The sequence below is a fragment of the Aedes albopictus genome, chromosome 1, assembly GCF_035046485.1.
Source record: "Aedes albopictus strain Foshan chromosome 1, AalbF5, whole genome shotgun sequence".
Classification (NCBI taxonomy): domain Eukaryota; kingdom Metazoa; phylum Arthropoda; class Insecta; order Diptera; family Culicidae; genus Aedes; species Aedes albopictus.
Window position 1 is genome coordinate 330,760,904 of NC_085136.1, and position 10,637 is coordinate 330,771,540.

Sequence of the window (10,637 nt, forward strand, 5' to 3'; positions counted from 1 at the left end):
CCGATACCGTCGGAAGTCGCCGAAACTTCCCGAAACTTCTATGCGATTTTGCGTTATACCTCTTCCTTCGGCCATCGAGGTTTGACGGACGAGGGATTTCACGGGGTGATGTATTCGGGCATAACTTCGACTCCTCACGAACAGATGGCGCACGGTGATCGATTCTTCGTTGTAACGAACACGATTTATAACACCAAATGCTTATAAAACCAAAAAGCTCTTAGAGCTCAACAAGAGAGCTCTATGTACATACACTGGCCTAGTATCTGGACACTGCCCGAGCAGGTATCACTTGAAAAATATCCAGAGTGATATCTGTCGTTTCTGTAATACGGAACGTGAAACCTCGGAACATCTGCTTTGCAGTTGTGGTGCTTTATACACGCGCAGGCAAAGATTTCTAAATATTGGTTGCTTGCAACCCAGTGAGATCTGGTCTGCAAAACCTGGAAAGGTCTTGGAGTTTATCAATTCCATTGCACCTGACTGGGAGACGACGCGTCGTGGCAGTAGCTGATTACTTGACACATGGTAATTAGCTGGCTAGATGCGAATATCAAAACGGGACATGCCACAAAAGTTCAGCCTATTGGATGCAGTGGCTTAATTTCCCCAACAGGGGAGGAAAAAAAATGGTGGCATGACTCTCTGCACTTAGCACTTCTGGTAATTTCTCAGTTGTTGTCGTTTTCGAACTTCCTGCGCCCTGCTTTACCGATGATGGCTCGTTTGTCAAAGTCTAGACGGCAGGACGTGCAAATTCGTAAATTTGTATTCAATTTGGGCATAATCAGTCTCTTTCAGTTTATCTATGGTGCTTTCGGTGAGATTTCGTAACTCTTTTGAATATTTTTTTTCATCATACGGTCTCAAATTAAATATCCATAGCGCGGTAGTATTTTTTTGCTTTTTCATGAGCATTGTCATGGTATGTATACAGACAAACAAACGTAACACTGACGAAATTTTCATTGACCACGCCTTTAACGATCATTTTGAATCTTGGTTGTGGCTTTCATAACAAGAAGAGCGCCCATCGTTTTTCTTTGCGTTTGACGTTTCACACTAGCGCCTTCTGATGACGATATTGCACAACGCAGTGTTTCGTGAAACATTTCCACCAGGTGGTGGTAGTGTGAACTGGGCGATGGATTTTCACGAAAATTGTTCTAGGCGTTTCGTCTGTTTGTCTGTGGTATGTACCTCTCATGCATTTGTTGTTGTTGAAGTTACTCGCATTCTTCCGATCATAAAGTCTGTTCTCTAAGAGGTATTTTTTTGCAGATCAACTAGACGTATACGCGTATATATAAAACTTTTATTATGCAGCTTTCGTCTTAAAAATAAGTTTAATTCCATTTTTCTTATGATCAACAGCTTTTCAACACTATCAAGGGATTTTTCCACCAGTCACGTACAATAAAAAGTATGACACTCTCAATATTTTTGATCACAACACTGGATCGCGTCTAAGTTTCAAATAGATACTATAGTAATTATGAACAATCAAACAAAAATATCATGAAAACAACTTGTTTAATTCAGGCGGTAGCCTTTACAATAAAATCAGCATCAAAATATAATTCTCGAAATAATTTACACAGAAAAAAATTTTTTTTTGTTACTAAATGTAAAAATTGTTAAATGTTTGAAATGTCATAACTTTTTTGTTTATCAGTTTACCATCACCAAAATTTTATGGTAGATAGCTGATATAATGGGTCATTTTCCCTAAAAAATTGACGTTGGTAAAAAGATAGGGTTTTGAGATATTTGAGTTTTTGTGACAAAGATCATATTTTTTTAAAGTAAAAAAAGAAATTTTTTACAGTGTATATTTTCTAAGGAATCATCATTTAGTTATCTAACTTTGCTGAAAAATTCATAACAATCGAACAATCCGTTTTTGCTGTGCAGCTTTTAGAATGTTTTTGAACTATTTTCGCATACACCCTTTTGAAAAGTTAGTCGTGAGTGAATATGAAGGTTTCATATCGAAAAATGACGATTTAGATGAAATTGAAAAACTGTGCAAAGTTTCAGATATTTTTGAAATGGTCGCTCAGGATCGACTGACATGACTCCGTGGAATTCCTCTATGGCATCCCAGGGGATGTTTGTAGAGGAGAGCAGAGAGAGGTTTCTGAGGTGTTTTAGAAAAGTACCAGGAGATCTCATGGGAGTTTCAAGGGTGTGCAAATGGGCTCCAGAGGGGTTTCAGTTTCTCAGGGGGTTTTCAGAGCCATTCAAGGGGGTCCGTGGGGTTTCAGGGGCATTTCAGGGGGTTTCATTAGGTTTCAGGGGAATACTAGATGTTCTCAGGGGTGTTCCAGGTGGCCGGACCGGATTTCAAAGGGATACCTGGAGGTCTCAGTGGGTTTTCATACGCCTTCAAGGGATGATGCAGTTTCAAGGGCGTTTCAAGATGTCCCAGAAGGGTTCCTTGTGGCCTCAGGGGTTCTTCAAGGAGTCCTAAAAAATTCAAAAGTATCTCAAAGGTGTTTCAGGGAGTTTAAGGGGGTACCGTAAATACCCCTGGGACCCCCTTGAGACGCCCCTGAAACCACATGGTTTCCAATGGTGAAACTCCCTATTTCACGCCCCTGAGACCTGTCAAAACGGGACTGAGTTGGTCTGGAGCATCCTTGGAACTCCGTGAAACCCTTTAAAGCGTCCCTGAGGCCCCTTGAAACCCACTTATTATCCCTTGAAGCGCCCCTAAGACCTCCTAGTACCTCTTGGAACCCTCTTAACACGCCCTTGAGATATCTTGTGACCTTTTTGAAATGCCCCTGAGATCTAGTGATATTCCCTGAAACCAACTCAAACCCCCTGAAACGCCAGTGAGACTCTTTGGAACTTTCCTGATACCCCTTGAGATTCCTAGAAACGTCCTAAATGCCTCCCGGACACACTTTAAATACCTCTAATGTTTAGGCCTCAAGTTAGGTTTTGATCCACATTAGAGAAGTTTGTCTGTACGCTCAGTAAAATGAAACAATGTAGTCATTGTAACCACCAGAAATAATGGATCGAGTACACAAGCAATAGTCAGCCAAGCAGTTTTTAACTCCAGCCATGTTCTAGATCAAATTAGTATCAATCCATTAGAATTAGAGTATCAATATAGCATGTGAACAGCAGGGATGCCATATATACAGATTTATTTGTATTATACAGATTCTCGAGCATCCGTACAGATTTCGTTTTAAAAGAAATACAGATTTTTTTAGCTTGAGGGGCCATACAGGATTTTTCACCTAAATTTTGAATTGGATACAGATTTTTGGAAAGAGTGATACAGATTATTCTAAAAAAACATCTGGCATCCCTGGTGAATAGTACCAATCGTATCGTGTAACAATTCTCGCGTCCATTGTAAAATGTTACAGTTCAAGAAGTTTAACAAGTTAGGTACTTCCAATAAACCAATAAACCGAAGTATTCAGACACACCGCGTACTATTCAGTGATTATCATTTGTGGAACTACAGTCAATACCGACAGATCATTACAGACGCTCTTATGTGCGCGAACATAAAATGGCCCTTCGAGCCGGATTAACTCTCCCGCATCAGAGGCTCCCTGCAACCCTACTGAAACCCCCTGAAACACCCCTGGGACTCCCTAAAGCGCCGTGAGATCCTTGGAGCCCACTGAAGCCCCATGGAACGCCCCTGAGAAACTCTGAAGCGCCCCAAACACCTCCTGGTACCTTAAAAGCCGCGGGACCTCATTGACACGCCCCTGACATCCCCTGAATCGTCCCTAAGAACCTCTGGAACTTCCATGGAACTCCCTGAAGTCCCCTGAATCCCCCGGAGACCCCCTGAAGCCCCCTAAGATCCCCTGAAGCACCCCTTGAGACTCTTTCAAGCGTTCCTAAGGTCCCTGGAATCTTGAAGTGCCCCTGAGGCCCCTTGGAACAACCCTGAGACCTGCAGGAATGCCCGTGAAATCCCGTCAGACTTCCATGGAGGTCTATGAAACCCCCTGAAACTCCCTGAGATGACCCCCTGAAACCCCATATGACCCTCATGAAACGCCCATGAGATCTCTTCGTATTCTCCTAAAACTCCTGAAAAGCCCATAAGATTCTCTGGAACTTCCCTGAAACCCTTGGAAATGCGGCCCTGAGTCCACCTGGAATCCTCCTGAAACACTCTTGTAACCTCCTGAAGTGCCCTAGAGATCCCCTGGAGCACCCTTTAAACGTCTCTGAGGTATCCTGATCAGTGCCGAAAATGTCATCTCGACATATCTAAACTCAACCACATCCAGCTCATTTTAGAAGCTCAACCTGAAAATATGGTATATGAAGAACTTGTGCGGCTAGACCGATATTCATCATGACATTTATCTTAAGGTATTCGAAAAAGATCGGGTTTTCAGTGATTTTCTTGTAGAGCTGGTTTAGCCGCACAAGTTTTCCATACACCATATTCTCAGGTTGAGCTTCTAAAATGAGCTGCATGTGGTTGAATTTAGATATGTAGAAATGACATTTTCAGCACTGATCCTGGTAACTCCTAACCAAGTGCATATGAAGAGGTTCCAGTGTTATTACAGAAAATTTCCTCTATAAGATCGATTAGCTTTGGTAATGGATTTTATTCGACTTTATTGAAATCGAAGTAATACACGGTGATTTGTAGCAAGGCACGAATGAGTAGTTTTTCATTCAAACAGTCAAGATGCCTTTCAATTCCATCCCGATAGGTTATGGGCCCAATCGGGAAAATTGGAAGGTTTTAAAACTTGGATCAAGCGCAGCAGCATTGAATCTGGGCACTGGAATCAGTCTCGCTTTAGGGGTTGAGAAGCTCAAAGGAAGAGAGATCTACGTCTACGTGGGCGTTCGCGACAAAGACGACCTTTATCCGAGAGGGCACGTAGAGTGCGTTGAAGCCACGTGAAGGTGAGATCGTAGATGAAGACACGAAGCAGCGGGCGTTGGCCACCATTTGTTTTCGATTGGAGACGACCAACTACATACAGCATGTTGATGACCGCCAAGGACACATGGAAATCCCGGGATCAGTTCAAAAAAGCCTTTCAAGATGACGAATTCTACCGGAGAATCAGTTTGCTACAACAGTTCTACTTCCCATGGCCAACGCAACGCGGTTAAGTCCATGATCCTCCAAGACATGAGGCCGAAGCACGGACTTAAAAGCGGCAGTGAAGAAGAAGCTTCCTAAATGTGGAGAGGAGCATCAGAGGCGTCAGAAGAGTGGCAGTACCAGCAAGGGTAAGGACGATTACTGCTTCAACTGTCACAACCCGAGCAAAGTCAGACAGCAAATTGAAAACAAATTTTGATGTTGTGATATTGCAAATTATGATAACTCGGGTTGTTGTCGTTTTGGTCGTTTTAACGGTTAAAACATCAAAAATGAGAGCAGAAAATTGTTCCCGTAACAGCAAGTTGATAACAATTCCTGCTATCAGTGATAGTAAATTGATAACTGTTTTTGCTATCAGTACGAAAAAATGGCAAAAAATGGCAAATGGAAAAATTTGCAATATCACAACATCAAAATTAGTTTTCAATTTGGTGTCAGTCTTTGCTCGGGTATGTGGTGGTTTTTCGATTGATATGAAAACTTCAATGTAATAAGATAATTCCACTAATGGTATATTCTTAGAGTTATTATACAATGTTAGTTTTGAAATAACATCAAAACTTAATATTCATAATAGTTTGAAGTGACAGCAAAACGAAATCAAAATTTGAAATCAAATTTAGTCAAAACAAACTGATATCAAAATGTGATATCAATTTGCTGCTGAATACAAATCGAGTTTTAGATTTGCTATCATTTTGTTATTAAACTTTGCTCGGGAATCCAGAACACTACGCTGCAAAGATGTCCGGATAAGTCTGGATCGTCGTCGTCCAAGTGGATCACAGGTCGATTAATATGTACGTGCAGTTTTTACCGTCGGTAAACAGGAGCAGGAGGAGCGGCACTTCCAATCTGGAGAGACCACCCACATGGACGACGTAACAGGTTTCGAGGACAAATATGACGCAACATTTCAAATCGGGACGACGAATAACGGAAACGGATGTGTTCGAAAGCAAGAGGAGCGGTCAATTTGGAATGCGTTGAATTCGCCTTGACGGAGGCTCTCTGAGAGAATTGCGCTTGCGTGAAAACATTTTTTTTTAACATGGGAAAGGATAGGAGCAGCATTTTCAAATGCTTCTAATTCTTTATAGAAATTTTTTCAAGCATAACGTTCTTAATGTTATCGAATGAGATTTTGATACGCTATATTATAGACATATCATTGTGATTTAAAAACTTTTGTCTAAAACTTGTTACAATGTAGCTAATTGAAAGTATATTGCCAAACATTAACACTTTTTCCAATCTGAAGTCCCTAAAATATTTTAGAAGCATTTGAAAATGCAGCTCCTATCCTTTCCCATGTTAAAAAAAATTGATTTCACGCACAGCGCAATTCTCTCAGAGAGCCTCCGTCAAGGCGAATGCAAGTTGAAGGTGACGTTGCCTTGCAAGAGGTGTTGAAAATACTCGACTTGTCAGCGAACCTGTTATTCGTAAGTAAGCGTAAGATTTGCGCCAGAGGATTCGAAGTGCTTTTAACGAAGAAAGGATGCTATCTTCTAACGCAAGCCGGACAAGTTTTCGCAGCTGGATTGCGGAAAGGGAACGTTCATAAATTACGTCCACCATTTGGTGGAGGGGGTGGTCTAGGAAAGTGTGACAGTACTTGTATTAGGTATAGGAGAATATCGTGACAAATGGGGGAGGGGGCCGGCTCAACCGACAGGTAATCAACCGAGCGTACTCGGTTACAGACATGAGTATTTGGCACAGACGAATGGGTCACCTTAACATTCAAGGTTTGCATAAGCTAAGAAAGATTGCGGACGGCATTCAGTTCTACAACAACAACAGTTTGGAATGCGTTGCCTGTATCTTAGGTAACAACTCTCGTGATTCGTCCCAGTCAACCAGTAATCGTATAAGCTGTCGCAAAAGATGTTAAAGTGGAGGCGATATACGTACATTTTACATGCGCCTAAATGGAGGCATGTACGCATATGGCCTCCACTTTATCATCTTATGCAACATCTTATACGATTACTGGTTGTCTGGGGTTTCCATGCAGCGAGAGTCGAACAAAAGAGAAGCTAGAGTTGGTGCCCAAGATGCAGCAAGAATAGTGGTGATGGTGATCTGCACGATTGAGACGAGGAACCAAGCCCTTGGAATACGATGAATTCAAGGCTATGCCGGAACGTCAGACTAGCAATGAAGAACTGATTACGAACTAAGAAGTAGACCGGTATTTTACTTTTTCGTCCCGGTCCTTGAATTCCGTCCGTCGTTCATTTTCCGTCCGCTGTTAAAGTTTCCAATGTCGTCATATTCCAACAAATTTGTCATCAAATTCTTAACGGAGTAGCCAAGCGGATGAACCCAATGATGAGCCGCATCATGAGGGGCATTCCGAACGATACAAAAGGTTCTGGGCAGAACGGTGAACACAGCGGTGTACCTCATCAACCGCAGTCCAACACGAACATTGGTGGGTGAAATGACTGTGGGAGTAGCGCGGGTAGATAGGAAGCCGCATTTGGGTCATTTGGTGATACGATCCGGAGAGAGACAACATTGCCATCAGTTGTGACGGCGTCTTTGTGAATAAAGAACGCAGCGAGTTCGGAGCACAAAAAGATCCGATCGAGTTCATTTAGGACGAATTTCCGGAATGGGTCGGAGAGGAACCAGACCACATTCTAAACGAACAGGAAGAAGCATGTGGTGAATCATAGGACCCATGTAGCCGATGCGGTAAGCGCACGCATGTCAATCTGAGGGGGACGGATTCGATTCTCGGTCGATCCTGGCTGTCCTAGGACGAGTCGCAGCGGTCGGGAGCAACGCCTTCCGTTTCGTACGGTACGTCCAAAAGATCACGCGTGATAAACGTGGAGGAGAATTCCATTCGGGATAGGGGAGACATCCAACTTCAGAACTGACAAGGCCGGATCTTGACCACTGGATAGAAGTTATGCAACATAACTTCTCCAAGCTCTTGAAAGCAACAGCTCCTGGGTGGTAGAAGAGCTACCGAAGAATCGAAGGGTCATCCGAAATTAGTGGGTTTTCAAAACCAAGCGAGACATCGATGGACGGATTGAGCGGTACTAGGACCGTTTAGTCATGAAAGGGTGTTTGCAGAGACCGTGGATCGATTTCGAGGAACTTTACGCTCCTGTAGTGAGGTACTTCACGCTTCGGTACCTGATGGAGATGGCTACAAAACACGATTCGGACATCGAGCAACTGGACGCTGTATCTGCATTCCTGCAGGGTACTCTCGGTGACGAAAATCTGTGCATGGGTCAGCCTGAGGGGATCTGTGTGAATACTTCGAAAGTATGCCACGCGAGGAATGCTTTGAACGGTCTCAAACAATCCAGTCGAGTTTGGAATCTGCAGCTGGATGTGGCTCTCTGAGAATTTCGACTGGAGTGATAGAAAGTGCACCCGTGTCTTTACTTCAAGGTAGAAAGCAACAAGATGACGGTATTCGTGGATGATATCCTTATATTCATCCATTGTAGCGGAATTTGAGGAGGTCGCCTTCGTAGTTCGCGCCAAACATACCCAACTATTTCTCTATTGAATCTCCAAAAATTCTATCTCTCTACCTCAATTCGATAACACGCCTCTATTGAAATGTATCAGCTAATTGTTTTCGATATTAAATGTACCTTGTATAAAAGAAGCCGTTGAAATACATACCAGTTCAGTTGAAATTGTGAAATTCCCCAAACGAGTTACTAAAATACGATACAGGAGCACTGGTGAGAGCACTACACTGGGTCACTACCAAGATTTGGGAGGAGGAAGTATTACAGGAGGAATGGATGGAAGGTATCATGTGTCCCATATACAAAAAGGGCGACAAGTTGGATTGCGGGAACTACCGCGCGATCACAGTTACTGAGCGTTGCCTACAAGATACTCTCTCAAATGTTATACCGCCATCTATCACCGATTGCAAGACAGTTCGTGAGGCAATATCTGGCTGGAATTATGAGTGAACACGCTATAATGGACAGATGTTCACCATCCGCCAGGTGTTGCAGAAATGTCGCGAATACATCGTGCCCACACATCACTTGTTCATCGATTTCAAATCGGCGTATGATACAATCGATCGAGACCAGCTATGGCAGATTATGCACGAATACGGATTCCTGGATAAACCAAGCTAACTATCTACAACGAAGCAAGGACCCGACGGCGGAGTGCAGATGGAAGTCGGGACTTGGAGAAGGCGAATGAACCACGAGAGCTGCATCAGCTGCTGAGAGAATCAACCATCGTCCATACCGCGAAAATCGGGAGGCTACGGTGATCCGACCGGAACAAAAAGACGTGGTGCGCAGCAAGCAAGGTGGGTCGATCAAGTGGAGGACGGTTTGCGGACCCTTCGTAGAGTGCAGAATTGGAGACACAGAGCTATGGACCGAGTAGAATGGAGACGACTCCTACGTACAGCAGAGGACACTTCGGCCTTACTCTGACCGGTAAGGTAAGGTAACAGATTTCAACTCTGTACTTCCATCAGATCAGACTATGACCAGAGCAACCGTCATTCTATTCCCACAAAACCGATCGCGCACTCCTCACCTTTTCTGATGCGAACGCGCAGTCAGCCACCACAGCATTGTCCGACTAATTTTCCCAATTAAAACATGCGTTCCATCAGCTCACATTGGTCGGGCTCCATACAAAGGGGCGGCCAAAACTCCCAAAAAACGAAATTGATAATTTTAAACTTTATTTCACCTTATAACAAAGTTAATGTACTGTACTTTTATGATTATTAATTAAAAAAATACTAGCTTTTGTATTTCAATGACATTTTTACTGCCAAAGTGGCCTAAGTCATAAAATTGAAAAATGAATTATTCGAAAAAAGTAAAATAATAATATTTTGAGAATGGAATATATGTTTTAAGTTATCCAGCATATGAAAGCTTGTTATTGGACTGTTTGAATGCACGTATGATGCAAAATTAATATGTCACAAAACTTTTCAAACCTTAGAAATTTTGGGAATTTTTAAGTTAAAAAACGGTTCGTGTCGTCACGTGTCGCCGCAATTTCGAATAGTACATCTTAAACATCATGCTTAGAGCTGCCTAAAAACGTTTAAATATTTTGCAGAAATTTGCAGTTTTTCAAATTAGAGCTTTTTAAAAAAGTCATGTTTTTTCATATATTTTACGTTATTTTTCCATTTTTTACTGAAATAAAATTTATCTTTCCACATTTTTCACACGTTTTGAACAAACTTGATTGGATTTGATCGAAAGATGATCATTTATTTAAATCCGAATTGATTTTCTAACAAAAAACGCAAAAAATATGGAGTTTACTGATTTTCACTGTTTTTGAAATTATTGAAATAACGTAATTTTTGAATACCCCTTTTTAAACACTAAAAACACTATATACCATATCTGGGCAACCTATAACTTCGATTAAACACATAAAAAGAGTTTTGGCCGAACTTTATCTTTTTCCGACCATTGTGCAGCTGCCGCCGCCACCACCGATTACTGCCGACATTCTCCTCCGC